The 16,709-nt window shown below is 40.1% G+C and overlaps 1 non-coding gene across 1 annotated transcript; it reads left to right on the top strand.

Moving 5' to 3' along the window:
- Positions 1-9,399: 9,399 nt before the first annotated feature.
- On the top strand, positions 9,400-9,507 carry LOC148565738 (small nucleolar RNA R71). Its single transcript, XR_015884903.1, has one exon. It is a non-coding gene; the product is annotated as a small nucleolar RNA R71 (small nucleolar RNA).
- Positions 9,508-16,709: the final 7,202 nt, after the last annotated feature.

Here is a 16,709-nt window from a genome sequence, read left to right on the forward strand (position 1 = left end):
GTCTGACATCTTCGTCCCTTCTTCTTTTTCTTTGCTCATCATCCCGGGTGGCCAGATACCGATCTAATTTCCCTTCTCTTACTAGTTTTTCTATGACATTCTTTAAGTCAAAACATTCATTGGTAGAATGCCCACGGATTCGATGGTATTCACAATATTCAGTCCGATTTTCTCCTCCTTTTTTGCTTTTGAGTGGTCGAGCTGGGGGTATTTTTTCAGTGTGACAAACTTCCCTGTAGACATCCACAAGGGACACCCGAAGAGGGGTGTAATTGTGATATTTTTTATTTTTTCACCATGTCGATCTTCCTTCTTTTTGGATTCCTTGTCCTTGTCCTGGGAGGGATAGGTGAATCCGGATTTTGAGGTCTCTCCTAGTCGGGAGTTTTCCTCCATATTGATGTACTTCTCTGCTCATTCTTGCACTTCGTTCAGAGATTTGGGGTATTTTTTTCGATATAGATTGGCTAAAAGGTCCCTCTCGTAAACCATTGATGAGGCCCATAATGGCGGCCTCCGTTGGTAGGCTTTGTATGTCTAGGCATGCCTTGTTGAATCTTTCCATGTAGCTGCATAGACCTTCCCGATCTCCTTGTTTGATTCCTAATAAACTTGGGGCGTGCTTGGTTTTGTCTATCTGGATAGAGAATCTGGCTAGAAACTTTTTGGCCAAGTCGTCAAAGCTTGAGATGGACCTAGGGGGTAGATTGTCGAACCACCTAATCGCTGTTTTGGTCAAGGTAGTTGGGAAGGCTTTACAGCGGACTGCGTCCGAGGCGTCGGTGAGGTACATTCGACTTTTGAAATTATTGAGGTGATGGCGGGGATCTACCGTGCCGTCCTATAAAGGCATATCCGAGAGTTTAAAGTCCTTAGGAATTTTGGTCTTCATGATCTCCCTAGTGAATGGATCTTGATCCTTGTGAGATCTGTCCTCATGGGTGGATCGAGTAGCTTTGGTTTTGAGATCGGCTTCGAGTTTTAGAAGTTTATGTTCTAATTCTCGGTGCCGCCTTATCTCCCTTTGTAGATCTTTCCCAGCTTCTCGCTGATGTTGGGCTTCTTTTTCAAGTTATTTTAAATGATCATAAAGCGTCTCTAGAGCTCCCAGGTTTGGTGAGTTTTTGTCCTCGTTAGATTCCGAGGTCTCTTTTGGTGTAGTGTCCGTGTTTTTGTGTGGCGTTCTATCTTTTAGATCTGAATCATGGTCGTCCGCCATGGTGATGCGATGACTTCCAGGTCTCCCGGCAATGGCGCCAATGTTCCGAGGGTTACCTGAAACTGTAGGTCGATCTCGGACGAGATCTTCTGTGCTGGTCGGAGCTGACGTGTCCGGCTGGTGGATGGTGGCCAGAGCAGCCGTGTCCGACTTGTTGGACTGGCTATGCTGCTGATCCTTTGTCACCGGAGGGTGGTGGTACCTGCAAGAGACTCCGATGCTTAAGTTAGCAAGGGTATTAAATAGGTTTTTAGTAGAATTAGAATATGAGTTATACCTGGGTGCTCCAGTGTATTTATAATGGTGTGGAGTGACCTTTTTAGATAAGATAAGTTAGTTATCTTATCTTATCTTATCTTTGGGTGAGGTCATCTTATCTTCAAGGGAACCGTCCTTATCTCTGTAGGCCTGGGCCACATTTGGATTTGGGTTGTGTTCCTCTATCTGGGCCCTTTATTGGGCTTCCCAGGTGAGTTGGCCGAGCTCTTTGAGAAGAGGTCGGATAGTCTGACTGGAAAGAGGTCGATCACCTTGTTGCTAAACATCCCGGGTCGGAAAGCTCGACCCAGGGTATGAACACCATTCACCTATCAAATCTTACCCTCTTATCCATACTCTCTTCACCACTCACATCCATCCATCATTAAAACCCACCTACCTCACCATTCAAATTCAAACCATTTCCCTCCCAAACCCTCCCCTTCATGACCGAAACCCGCCTCTCCCTTACCCTATAAATACCCCTCCTTACCATCTTCATTTCCACACATCATACACACTTCTTCTCCCTTTGGCCGAACCACTCACCTCCCTCCATCTCCTCTATTTCTTCTTCTTCTACTCCTTTCTTTCTTCTTCTTTTGCTTGAGGATGAGCAACCATTCTAAGTTTGGTGTGGGAAAAGATAAAGCTTTTTGTTTTCCATAACCACTAATGGCACCTAAGGCCGGAGAAACCTCTAGAAAGAGGAAAGGGAAGGCAATTGCTTCCACCTCCGAGTTATGGGAGATAGAGAGATTTATCTCAAAGGTCCATCAAGACCACTTCTATGAAGTTGTGGCCAAGAACAAGGTGATTCCCGAGGTCCCCTTTAAGCTCAAAAAGAGTGAATATCCAGAGATCCGACATGAAGTTCGAAGAGGTTGGAAAATCCTCACCGACCCCATTCAACAAGTCGGAATCTTAATGGTTCAAGAGTTCTATGCTAATGCATGGATCACTAGGAACCATGACCAAGGTGTGAACCCAAACCCAAAGAATTGGCTCACAATGGTTCGGGAGAACTACTTGGATTTCAGTCCGGAAAATGTGAGGTTAGCATTCAACTTGCCAATGATGCAAGGAGACCCTCACCCTTTCACTAGAAAAGTCAACTTTGATCAAAGGTTGGACCAAGTCCTCATGGACATTTGTGTGGAAGGCGCTCAATGGAAGAGAGATTCAAGAGGCAAGCCGATTCAACTAAGAAGGCTTGACCTTAAACCAGTGGCTAGAGGATGGTTGGAGTTCATCCAACGCTCCATAATTCCTACTAGCAACCGGTCTGAAGTTACAATAGACCGGGCTATCATGATTCGTAGTATCATGATTGGAGAAGAAGTAGAAGTTCATGAGATCATATCCCTAGAACTCTACAAGGTGGCGGACTAGTTCTCTACTTTGGCAAGGTTAGCCTTCTGGTGCACAAAATTGTGATCATCAACAATGGCGCCAAAGGACTTGGGGCTCTTAAACGTGAATCACACTTTGTCACAATTTCGCACAACTAACCAGCAAGTGCACTGGGTCTTCCAAGTAATATCTTACGTGAGTAAGGGTCGATTTCACGGAGACTGTCGGCTTGAAGCAAGCTATGGACACCTTGTAAATCTCAGTCAGGCAAATTCAGATAGTAATGGAGAATTGATAATTAAAAGATAAATAAAACATAAAATAAAGATAGAGATACTTATGTAATTCTTTGGTTGGAATTTCAGATAAGCGTATGAAGATGCTTTGTTCCTTCTGAACCTCTGCTTTCCTATTGCCTTCTTCCAATCATTCATACTCCTTTCTATGGCAAGCTTTATGTTGGGCATCACCGTTGTCAATGGCTACTTTCCGTCCTCTCAGTGAAAATATTCCAAATGCGCTGTCACCGCACGGCTAATCATCTGTCGGTTCTCGATCATGTTGGAATAGGATCCATTGATGCTTTTGCGTCTGTCACACGCCCAACAATCGCGAATTGAAGCTCGTCACAGTCATCCCTTCCCAGATCCTACTCGGAATACCACAGACAAGGTTTAATCTTTCTGGATCTCAAGAATGACCACCAATAATTCTAGCCTATAGCACGAAGGTTCCACTCTTAGATTAGAAACCCAAGAGATACACATTCAAGCTTGTTTGCATGTAGAACGGAAGTGGTTGTCAGTCACGCGTTCATAGGTGAGAATGGTGATGAGTGTCACATAATCATCACATTCATCATGTTCTTGGGTGCGAATGAATATCTTGGAGAAGAAATAGACTTGAGTTGAATAGAAAAACAATAGTAATTGTATTAATTCATGAAGAACAGCAGAGCTCCACACCTTAATCTATGGTGTGTAGAAACTCCACCGTTGAAAATACAAAAGTGATAATGGTGTAAGCATGGCCGAATGGCCAGCCTCCAAGGTCTAGGGACTAAACGTCCAAAGATGAAAATACAATAGTATAAGGTCCTATTTATAGAGAACTAGTAGCCTACGGTTTACAGAAATCAGTAATTAATGCAAAAATCTTCTTCCGGGCCCACTTGGTGTGTGCTTGGGTTGAACATTGAAGTTTCCATGTGTAGAGACTTTTCTTGGAGTTAAACGCCAGCTTTTGTGCCAGTTTGGGTGTTTAACTCCAGCTTTTGTGCCAGTTTCGGCGTTAAACACCAGAATTCTTGAGCTGACTTGGAACGCCTGTTTGGGCCATCAAATATCAGGCAAAGTATGGACTATTAAATATTGCTGGAAAGCCCAGGATGTCTACTTTCCAACGCAATTAAAAGCGCGCCAATTCGGCTTCTGTAGCTCCAGAAAATTCACTTCGAGTGCAGGGAGGTCAGAATCCAACAGCATCTGCAGTCCTTTTTCAGCCTCTGAATCAGATTTTTGCTCAGGTCCCTCAATTTCAGCCAGAAAATACCTGAAATCACAAAAAAATACACAAACTCATAGTAAACTCCAGAAGAGTGATTTTTATTTAAAAACTAATAAAAATATAATAAAAACTAATTAAAATATACTAAAAACATACTAAAAATAATGCCAAAAAGCGTATAAATTATCCGCTCATCACAACACCAAACTTAAATTGTTGCTTGTCCCTAAGCAACTGAAAATCAAATAGGATAAAAAGAAGAGAATATAAAATGAATTCCAAAAACATCTATGAAGATCAGTATTAATTAGATGAGCGGGGCTTTTAGCTTTTTGCTTCTGAACAGTTTTGGCATCTCACTTTATCCCTTGAAGTTCAGAATGATTGGCTTCTATAGGAACTCAGAATTCAGATAGTGTTATTGATTCTCCTAGTTAAGTGTGTTGATTCTTGAACACAGCTACTTTATGAGTCTTGGCCGTGACCCTAAGCATTTTGTTTTCCAGTATTACCACCGGATACATAAATGCCACAGACACATAACTGGGTGAACCTTTTCAGATTGTGACTTAGCGTTGCTAGAGTCCCCAATTAGAGGTGTCCAGAGCTCTTAAGCACACTCTTTTTGCTTTTGGACCATGACTTTAACCGCTCAGTCTCAAGTTTTTACTTGACACCTTCACGCCACAAGCACATGGTTAGGGACAGCTTGGTTTAACCGCTTAGGCCAGGATTTTATTCCTGTGGGCCCTCCTATCCACTGATGCTCAATGCCTTGGATCCTTTTTATCACCCTTGCCTTTTGGTTTAAAGGGGTATTGGCTTTTTCTGCTTGCTTTTCTTTTTCTTTCTTTTTCTTTTCTCTTTTTTTTGCCTCTCTTTTTTTTTCTGCAAGCTTTTCACTGCTTTTTCTTGCTTAAAGAATCAATTTTATGATTTTTCATATCATCAGATAACATTTCTCCTTTTCCCATCATTCTTTCAAGAGCCAACAATTTTAACATTCATAAACAATCAAATTCAAAAATATGCACTGTTCAAGCATTCATTCAGAAAAATAATAGTATTTCCACCACATCAAAATAATTAAACTATTTTAAAATTTGAAATTCATGCACTTCTTTTTATTTTTCTATTAAAAACATTTTTAATTTAAGAAAGGTGATGGATTCATTTTCATAGCTTTAAGGCATAGACACTTAGACACTAATGATCGTGTAATAAAGACACAAAAATAAATAAACATAAAGCATAAAAATTCAAAAAACAGAAAATAAAGAACAAGGAAATTAAAGAACGGGTCCACCTTAGTGATGGCGACTTGTTCTTCCTCTTGAAGATCTTATGGAGTGCTTGACCTCCTCAATGTCTCTTCCTTGCCTTTGTTGCTCCTCTCTCATGGTTCTTTGGTCTTCTCTTATTTCATGGAGGATTAGTGCTCCACCCTTAGTTGTCCCATGTTGGAACTTAATTCTCCTAGGGAGGTGTTGATTTGCTCCCAATAGTTTTGTGGATGAAAATGCATCCCTTGAGGCATCTCAGGGATTTCATGATGAGGATTTTCCTCATGCTCTTGTCCATGAGTGGGATCTCTTGTTTGCTCCATCCTTTTCTTAGTGATGGGCTTGTCCTCATCAATGAGAATGTCTCCCTCTATGTCAATTCCAACTGAATTGCAGAGGTGACAAATGAGGTGAGGGAAGGCTAACCTTGCCATAGTAGAGGACTTGTCCGCCACTTTATAGAGTTCTTGGGATATAACCTCATGAACTTCTACTTCCTCTCTAATCATGATGCTATGAATCATGATAGCCCGGTCTATAGTAGCTTCAGATCGGTTGCTAGTGGGAATGATTGAGCGTTGGATGAACTCCAACCATCCCCTAGCCACGGGCTTGAGGTCATGCCTTCTTAGTTGAACCGGCTTCCCTCTTGAATCTCTCTTCCATTGAGCGCCCTCTTCACAGATGTCCATGAGGACTTGGTCCAACCTTTGATCAAAGTTGACCCTTCTAGTGTATGGGTGTGTATCTCCTTGCATCATAGGCAAATTGAATGCCAACCTTACATTTTTCGGACTAAAGTCTAAGTATTTCCCTCAGACCATTGTAAGCCAATTCTTGGGGTCCGGGTTCACACTTTGATCATGGTTCTTGGTGATCCATGCATTGGCATAGAACTCTTGAACCATTAAGATTCCGACTTGTTGAATGGGGTTGGTGAGAACTTCCCAACCTCTTCTTCGGATCTCATGTCGGATCTCCGGATAGTCGCCCTTTTTGAGCTTAAAAGGGACCTCGGGGATCACCTTCTTCTTGGCCATAACTTCATAGAAGTGGTCTTGATGCACCCTTGAGAGGAATCTCTCCATCTCCCATGACTCGAACGTGGAAGCTTTTGCCTTCCCTTTCCTCTTTCTAGAGGTTTCTCCGGCCTTTGGTGCCATTAATGGTTATGGAAAAACAAAAAAAGCTTTAGCTTTTACCACACCAAACTTATAAGGTTGCTCGTCCTCGAGCAAAAGAAGAAAGAAGAGAGTAGAAGAAGAAGAAATAGAGGAGATGGAGGGGGCTTTGTGTTTCGGCCAAGGGGGATATGTAGTATGTATGTTGTGTGAAAATGAAGGGGTGAAGATGGGTTTATATAGGAGTGGAGAAGGGGGTATGGTTCGGCCATTATGGGTGGGTTTGGGTGGGAAAGTGGTTTGAATTTGAATGGTGAGGTAGGTGGGGTTTTATGAAGGATGGATGTGAGTGGTGAAGAGAATGGTGGGATTTGATAGGTGAGGGGTTTTTGGTTGGATTTGATAGGTGAAAGGTTTTTTTGGGAAAGAGGTATTGAGGTGGTTGGTGAATGGGTGAAGAAGAGAGAGAGAGATGAGGTAGGTGGGGATCCTGTTGGGTCCACAGATCCTGAGGTGTCTAGGATTTCTCATTCCTGCACCATGTGGCGTGCAAAACGCCCCTTGCTGCCAATCCTGGCGTTAAACGCCAGGTTGCTGCCCATTTCTGGCGTTTAACGCCAGCTTCTTGCCCATTCCTGGCGTTAAACGCCAGTCTGGTGCCCATTTCTGGCGTTAAACGCCCAGAATGGTACCAGACTGGGCGTTTAACGCCTATTTTGCTACCCTTACTGGCGTTTAAACGCCAGTAAGTTTCTCCTCCAGGGTGTTCTATTTTTTATTCTGTTTTTCCTTCTATTTTTTCTTTTTCAATTGTTTTTGTGACTTCACATGATCATCAACCTAAGGAAAACATAAAATAACAAAAGAAAATAGAAATTTAATATAGATAGTTAAAGATTGAGTTGCCTCCCAACAAGCGCTTCTTTAATGTCAATAGCTTGACAGTGGCTCTCATGGAGCCTCACAAATGTTTAGAGCAATGTTAGAGCCTCCCAACACCAAACTTAGAGTTTGAATGTGGGGGTTCAACACCAAACTTAAAGTTTGGTTGTGGCCTCCCAACACCAAACTTAGAGTTTGACTGTGGGGGTTCTATTTGACTCTGTATTGAGAGAAGCTCTGCATGCTTTCTCTCCATGGTGAGAGAGGGATATCCTTGAGCTTTAAACACAAGGGAGTCTCCATTCACTTGAATGATCAATTCTCCTCTGTCAACATCAATCACAGCTTTTGCTGTGGCTAGGAAGGGTCTGCCAAGGATGATGGATTCATCCATACACTTCCCAGTCTCTAGGATTATGAAATCAGCAGGGATGTAATGGTCTTCAACCTTTACCAAGACATCCTCTACAAGTCCATAAGACTGTTTCTTTGAATTGTCTGCCATCTCTAGTAAGATTCTTGTAACTTGTACCTCAATGATCCCTAGCTTCTCCATTACAGAGAGAGGCATGAGGTTTATGCTTGACCCTAGGTCATACAGAGCCTTCTCAAAGGTCATGGTGCCTATGGTACAAGGTATTGAGAACTTTCCAGGATCTTGTCTCTTCAGAGGTAATCTCTGCCTAGTCAAGTCATCCAGTTCTTTGATGAGCAATGGAGGTTCATCCTCCCAAGTCTCATTACCAAACAACTTGGCATTCAGCTTCATGATTACTCCAAGGTACTTAGCAACTTGCTCTTCAGTAACATCTTCATCTTCTTCAGAGGAAGAATACTCATTAGAGCTCATGAATGGCAGAAGTAAATCCAATAGAATCTCTATGGTCTCTGCGTGAGCCTCAGATTCCCATGGTTCCTCATCAGGGAACTCCATGGAGGTCAGTGGACGTCCATTGAGGTCTTCCTCAGTGGAGATCACAGCCTCTTCCTCCTCTCCAGGTTCGGCCATGTGAGACGTGTTTATGGCCTTGCACTCTCTCTTTGGATTCTCTTCTGTATTGCTTGGGAGAGTACTAGGAGGGAGTTCAGTAATTTTCTTACTCAGCTGACCCACTTGTGCCTCCAAATTTCTAATGGAGGACCTTGTTTCAGTCATGAAACTTTGAGTGGTTTTGATTAGATCAGAGACAATGGTTGCTAAGTCAGAGTGGCTTTGCTTAGAATTCTTTGTCTGTTGCTGAGAAGATAATGGAAAAGGCTTGCCATTGCTAAACCTCTTTCTTCCACCATTACTATTGTTGAAACCTTGTTGAGGTCTCTGTTGATCCTTCTATGAGAGATTTGGATGATTTCTCCATGAAGGATTATAGGTGTTTCCATAGGGTTCTCCCATGTAATTCACCTCTTCCATTGCTGGGTTCTCAGGATCATAAGCTTCTTCTTCAAAGGAAGCTTCCTTAGTACTGTCTGTTGCTGCTTGCATTCCAGACAGACTCTGAGAAATCATATTGACTTGTTGGGTCAATATTTTATTCTGAGCTAATATGGCATTCAGAGTATCAATCTCAAGAACTCCCTTTTTCTGAGTTGTCCCATTATTCACAGGATTCCTTTCAGAAGTGTACATGAATTGGTTATTTGCAACCATTTCAATGAGTTCCTGAGTTTCTGCAGGCGTCTTCTTCAGATGAAGAGATCCTCCAGCAGAGCTGTCCAATGACATCTTGGATAGTTCAGACAGACCATCATAGAAGATACCTATGATGCTCCATTCAGAAAGCATGTCAGAAGGACACCTTCTGATCAATTGCTTGTATCTTTCCCAAGCTTCATAGAGGGATTCACCTTCCTTCCGTTTGAAGGTTTGGACTTCTACTCTAAGCTTGCTCAATTTTTGAGGTGGAAAGAACTTTTCCAAGAAGGCATTAACTAGCTTTTCCCAAGAGTTCAAGCTTTCTTTAGGTTGTGAATCCAACCATGTCCTAGCTCTGTCTCTTACAGCAAAAGAGAAGAGCATAAGTCTGCAGACTTCAGGGTCAACCCCATTGGTCTTGATAGTGTCACAGATTTGCAAAAATTCAGCTAAGAACTGATGAGGATCTTCCAATAGAAGTCCGTGAAACTTGCAATTCTGTTGCATTAGAGAGACTAATTGAGGCTTAAGCTCAAAGTTGTTTGCTTTAATGGCAGGGATTGAGATGCTTCTCCCATAGAAGTCGGGAGTAGGTGCAGTAAAGTCACCAAGCACATTCCTTGCATTATTGGCATTGTTGTTTTCGGCTGCCATGGTTTCTTCTTCTTTGAAAAGTTCTGTTAGGCCCTCTAGAGAGAATTGTGCTTTAGCTTCTCTTAGCTTTCTCTTCAAGGTCCTTTCAGGTTCAGGATCAGCTTGAATAAGTATGCCTTTATCTTTGTTCTTGCTCATATGAAAAAGAAGAGAACAAGAAAGTAGGGAATCCTCTATGTCACAGTATAGAGATTCCTTGAGGTGTCAGAGGAAAATAAGAATAGAAGGAGGAGGTAGATAGAAGAGAATTCGAACTTATCAAGAGGGATAAAGTTCGAATTACACCTTGAGGAGGAGTGTTAGTCCCTTAAATAGAAGGATGTGAGAAGAGGGGAAGAATTTTCGAAAATAAATTAAAAATATTTTGAAATAATTAAAAAGAAATTTGAAATTTTGATTGAGATTTTCGAAAATTAAGATTAGGAAAGAAATTAAGTGATTTTTGAAAAGATTTTGAAATTAGAAATTAAAAAGATATGATTGAAAATTAATTTTGAAAAAGATGTGATTGAAAAGATATGATTGAGAAGATATGATTGAAAATCAATTTTTAAAAAAAGAAAGTTTAAAAATTAAAGTTGATTACTTGACTAACAAGAAATTAAAAGATATGATTCTAAAATTTAAAATTTGATCCTTTCTTAATAGGCAAGTAACAACCTGAAAATTTTGAAGTAAATCATTAATTATAGCAAGGATTTTCGAAAATTATAATAATAAAAAAAATGGAAAGAAATTGATTTTGAAAGGATATGATTGAAAGGATATAATTTGAAAAAGATTCGATTTTGAAAAATTATGAAGATTTGAAAAAAATTTGAATTAAAAACAAAATCTTCCCTCTAGTGTCCTTCTGGCGTTAAACGCCCAGAATGGCATCCATTCTGGCGTTTAACGCCCAAAATCCTACCTTTTTGGGCGTTAAACGCCCAACCAGGTACCCTGGCTGGCGTTTAAACGCCAGTTTTCCTTCTTCACTGGGCGTTTTGAACGCCCAGCTTTTTCTGTTTGATTCCTCTGCTGAATGTTCTGAATCTTCAATTCTTTGTATTATTGACTTGAAAAGACATAGTTTTGAGATTTTTTTTTTGAATTTTTCAATGATGAGAAACAATCAAAATACAATTAATCTTAGGAAACTCAAATCAAACAATGCATGCAGGACACCAAACTTAAAAATTGATACTAGACTCAAACAAGAAACATAAAAATATTTTTGATTTTATGGTTTTATAAATTTTTTTGTGATTTTTCAGAAATTGAGTGGAAAAGAAAATAAAGTGATTCAAAACTTTTAATAAGAATTCCAGGAATCATGCAATGTTAGTCTAAAGCTTCAGTCTAAAAAGATTAGACATGGTTATCCAAGCTTCAGCAGGACATTACATTCAGCAGCTAAATTGATGAGAATCAATCAGCTTTTGTGATGATAAGAACATCACCTTGAAACTCTAGAATTCATTCTTAAAAATTCTGAAAAATAAAAAGAAAAGTACCTAATCTAAGCAACAAGATAAACCGTCAGTTGTCCAAACTCGAACAATCCCCAGCAACGGCGCCAAAAACTTAGTGCACGAAATTGTGATCATCAACAATGGCGCCAAAGGACTTGGAGCTCTTAAACGTGAATCACACTTTGTCACAATTCCGCACAACTAACCAGCAAGTGCACTGGGTCGTCCAAGTAATACCTTACGTGAGTAAGGGTCGATCCCACGGAGACTGTCGGCTTGAAGCAAGCTATGGTCACCTTGTAAATCTCAGTTAGGCGAATTCAGATAGTGATGGAGAATTGATAATTAAAAGATAAATAAAACATAAAATAAAGATAGAGATACTTATGTAATTCTTTGGTTGGAATTTCAGATAAGCGTATGAAGATGCTTTGTTCCTCCTGAACCTCTGCTTTCCTATTGCCTTCTTCCAATCATTCATACTCCTTTCCATGGCAAGCTTTATGTTGGGCATCACTGTTGTCAATGGCTACTTCCCGTCCTCTCAGTGAAAACGTTCCAAATGCACTGTCACCACACGACTAATCATCTGTCGGTTCTCGATCATGTTGGAATAGGATCCATTGATCCTTTTGCGTCTGTCACACGCCCAACAATCTCGAGTTTGAAGCTCGTCACAGTCATTCCTTCCCAGATCCTACTCGGAATACCATAGACAAGGTTTAGACTTTCCAGATCTCAAGAATGACCGCCAATAATTCTAGCCTATACCATGAAGGTTCCAATCTTAGATTAGAAACCCAAGAGATACACATTCAATCTTGTTTGCATGTAGAACGGAAGTGGTTGTCAGTCACGCATTCATAGGTGAGAATGGTGATGAGTGTCACATAATCATCACATTCATCATGTTCTTGGGTGCGAATGAATATCTTGGAGAAGAAATAGACTTGAGTTGAATAGAAAAACAATAGTACTTGTATTAATTCATGAAGAACAGCAGAACTCCACACCTTAATCTATAGTGTGTAGAAACTCCACCGTTGAGAATACAAAAGTGATAATGGTGTAAGCATGGCCGAATGGCCAGCCTCCAAGGTCTAGGGACTAAACGTCCAAAGATGAAAATACAATAGTATAAGGTCCTATTTATAGAGAACTAGTAGCCTAGAGTTTACAGAAATCAGTAATTAATGCAGAAATCTTCTTTCGGGCCCACTTGGTGTGTGCTTGGGCTGAACATTGAAGCTTCCATGTGTAGAGACTTTTCTTGGAGTTAAATGCCAGCTTTTGTGCCAGTTTGGGCGTTTAACGCCAGCTTTTGTGCCAGTTCCGGCGTTAAACGCCAGAATTCTTGAGCTGACTTGGAACGCCTGTTTGGGCCATCAAATATCGGGCAAAGTATAGACTATTATATATTGCTGGAAAGCCCAGGATGTCTACTTTCCAACGCAATTGAGAGCGCACCAATTGGGATTCGGTAGCTCCAGAAAATCCACTTCGAGTGCAGGGAGGTCAGAATCCAACAGCATCTGCAGTCCTTTTTCAGCCTCTGAATCAGATTTTTGCTCAGGTCCCTCAATTTCAGCCAGAAAATACCTGAAATCACAAAAAAATACACAAACTCATAGTAAAGTCTAGAAGAGTGATTTTTATTTAAAAACTAATAAAAATATAATAAAAACTAATTAAAATATACTAAAAATATACTAAAAACAATGCCAAAAAGCGTATAAATTATCCGCTCATCACCTTCCCTCATCTCATTTGTCACCTCTGCAATTCAGCTGGAATTGACATAGAGGAAGACACCTTCATTGATGAGGACAAGCCCATCACTAAGAAAAGGATGGAGCAAACAAGAGAGCCCACTCATGGACCTCAACAAGATCATGAGGAAATCCCTCATCATGAAATCCCTGAGATGCCTCAAGGGATGCACTTTCCTCCACAAAACTATTGGGAGCAAATCAACACCTCCCTAGGAGAATTAAGTTCCAACATGGGACAACTAAGGATGGAGCACCAAGAGCATTCCATCCTCCTCCATGAAATTAGAGAAGACCAAAGAGCCATGAGGGAGGAGCAACAAAGGCAAGGAAGAGACATAGAGGAGCTCAAGCACTCCATAAGATCTTCAAGAGGAAGAACTAGCCGCCATCACTAAGGTGGACCCGTTCTTTAATTTCCTTATTCTTATTTTTTCTATTTTTCGAATTATATGCTCTATGTTTTGTCTATGTTTGTGTCTTTATTACATGATCATTAGTGTCTAGTATCCATGCCTTAAAGCTATGAATGTCCTATGAATCCATCACCTTTCTTAAATGAAAAAATGTTTTAATTGCAAAAGAACAAGAAATGCATGGTTTCGAATTCTATCTTGAAATTAGTTTAATTATTTTGATGTGGTGGCAATACTTTTTGTTTTTTGAATGAATGCTTGAACAGTGCATATTTTTGAATTTGTTGTTTATGAATGTTAAAATTGTTGGCTCTTGAAAGAATAATAAAAAAGGAAAAATGTTATTGATAATCTGAAAAATCATAAAATTGATTCTTGAAGCAAGAAAAAGCAGTGAACACAAAGCTTGCAGAAAAAAAAAGAGAAACGAAAAAAAAAAGAGAGAGAAAAAGAAAAAGCAAGCAGAAAAAGCCAATAGTCCTTTAAACCAAAAGGCAAGGGTAAAAAGGATCCAAGGCTTTGAGCATTAATGGATAGGAGGGCCCAAAGGAATAAAATTCTGGCCTAAGCGGCTAAACCAAACTGTCCCTAACCATGTGCTTGTGGCATGAAGGTGTCAAGTGGAAAGCTTGAGACTGAGCGGTTAAAGTCGTGGTCCAAAGCAAAAAAAAAAGAGTGTGCTTAAGAGCTCTGGACACCTCTAACTGGGGACTCTAGCAAAGCTGAGTCACAATCTGAAAATGTTCACCCAGTTATGTGTCTGTGGCATTTATGTATCCGGTGGTAATACTGGAAAACAAAATGCTTAGGGTCACGGCCAAGACTCATAAAGTAGCTGTGTTTAAGAATCAACATACTAAACTAAGAGAATCAATAACACTATCTGAATTCTGAGTTCCTATAGATGCCAATCATTCTGAACTTCAAAGGATAAAGTGAGATGTCAAAACTGTTCAGAAGCAAAAAGGCTATAAGCCCTGCTCATCTAATTGAAGCTAATCTTCATTGATAAGTTTGGAATTTATTGTATATTCTCTTCTTTTTATCCTATTTTGTTTTTAGTTGCTTGGGGATAAGCAACAAGTTAAGTTTGGTGTTGTGATGAGCGGATAATTTATACTCTTTTTGGCATTGTTTTTACATAATTTTTAGTATGTTTTAACTACTTTTTATTATATTTTTATTAGTTTTTTTTCAAAAATCACATTTCTAGACTTTACTATGAGTTTGTATATTTTTCTATAATTTCAAGTATTTTCTGGCTGAAATTGAGGGACCTGAGCAAAAATCTGATTCAGAGGCTGAAAAAGGACTGCAGATGCTGTTGGATTCTGACCCTCGTGCACTCGAAGTGGATTTTCTGGAGCTACAGAAGCTCAATTGGTGCGCTCTTAATTGCGTTGGAAAGTAGACATCCTGGGTTTTCCAGCAATATATAATAGTTCATACTTTTCTTGAGATTTGATGGCCTAAACTGGTGTTCAAAGTCAGCCTAAAATATCTTGGCGTAAAACGCCCAAACTGGCACCAGAATTGGAGTTAAACACCTAAACTGGCACCAAAGTTGGCGTTTAACTCCAGGAACAGCCTAAGCACGAAAAAATTTCAATGCTCAGCCCAAGCACACACCAAGTGGGCCCCAGAAGTGGATTTCTGCACTATCTGCACTTATTTACTCAATTTCTGTAACCCTAGGCTACTAGTTTAGTATAAAAACTACTTTTAGAGATTTATTTTATGAGCTTTTGACATCTCTGGACGTTTAGTCCTGAGACCTTGGACTTGGAGGCTGGCCATTCGGCCATTCCTAGGCTATTTTCACTTATGTATTTTCTACGGTGGAGTTTCTACACCTCATAGATTAAGGTGTGGAGCTCTGCTGTTCTTCATGAATTAATACAAGTACTATTGTTTTTATATTCAATTCATGCCTACTTCTTCTCTAAGATATTTACTCGCACTTCAACTGATGAATGTGATGACCCGTGACAATCATTATCATTCTCACTTATGAACGCGTGCCTGACAACCACTTCCATTCTATCTGCAATAGCTTGAGTGTGTATCTCTTGGCCTCCTGGTTCACGATGCATGGTTGCCTCTCCTGACAACAGAGCATTCCATTCCATGAGATCAGAGTCTTCGTGGTATAGGCTAGAACCATTAGCAGCATTCCTGAGATCTAGAAAGTCTAAACCTTGTCTGTGGTATTCCGAGTAGGATCTGGGAAGGGATGACTGTGACGAGCTTCAAACTTGTGAATGTGGGGCACAAGTGACAGTGTGCAAAAAGACAATGGTCTTACTCCGATGCTAGCGGGAACCGACAGATGATTAGCCGTGCGGTGACAGCGCATATGATTTGTTTTCATCCGAGAGGATCATACAGCTTGCCATGGAAGGAGGTAACGCATGGTTGGAAGAAAGCAATAGGAAAGCAGAGGTTCAGAAGCAACAAAGCATCTCCAGACGCTTATCTGAAATTTCCACCAATGAATTACATAAGTATCTCTATTTTATTTTATATTTTATTTATGATTTAATTATCAAAACCTCATAACCAATTGAATCCGCCTGACTGAGATTTACAAGGATGACCATAGCTTGCTTCAAACCGACAATCTCCGTGGGATCGACCCTTACTCACGTAAGTTTTATTACTTGGACGACCCAGTGCACTTGCTGGTTAGTTGTGCGAAGTTGTGAAAAAGAGTTGAGATTAAAATTGTGCGTATCAAGTTGTTGGCGCCATTGAGATCACAATTTCGTGCACCACAAAGCAAAAAAAAGCATGTGCCAACAGATTCCGAGAGCACAAGTGAATTTGAAAATCTGTAAGTTTGAATATTGATTGTTTTCAGTTTAGTGTAGTGACTGTATAATGATCATCTGGTTTGGTTTTGCTTCTATTTGTTGAAATTTTTTCTGTGTGCTTGTTAAGTAAATTACGGCTGTGATATTTGTCTCCAATATAGATTCGATGTGTTTATGTGTGTTGTAGAGAAAAAGAAATTGAAAAAATAACCATAGTGAAAAGAAAACAATTGGAGAGGGTGGCCAAAAACAAACCAAATCAAGCAAGATTGTTCTGATAGATTCAGAGAGAAAAACTGAATCTAAAAAGGAGTAAGTTTCTAGAATCATATCTTCGGTTATTGATGC

This window comes from Arachis ipaensis, chromosome B5 (genome assembly GCF_059453495.1).
Source record: "Arachis ipaensis isolate K30076 ecotype BB chromosome B5, ASM5945349v1, whole genome shotgun sequence".
Classification (NCBI taxonomy): Eukaryota; Viridiplantae; Streptophyta; class Magnoliopsida; order Fabales; family Fabaceae; genus Arachis; species Arachis ipaensis.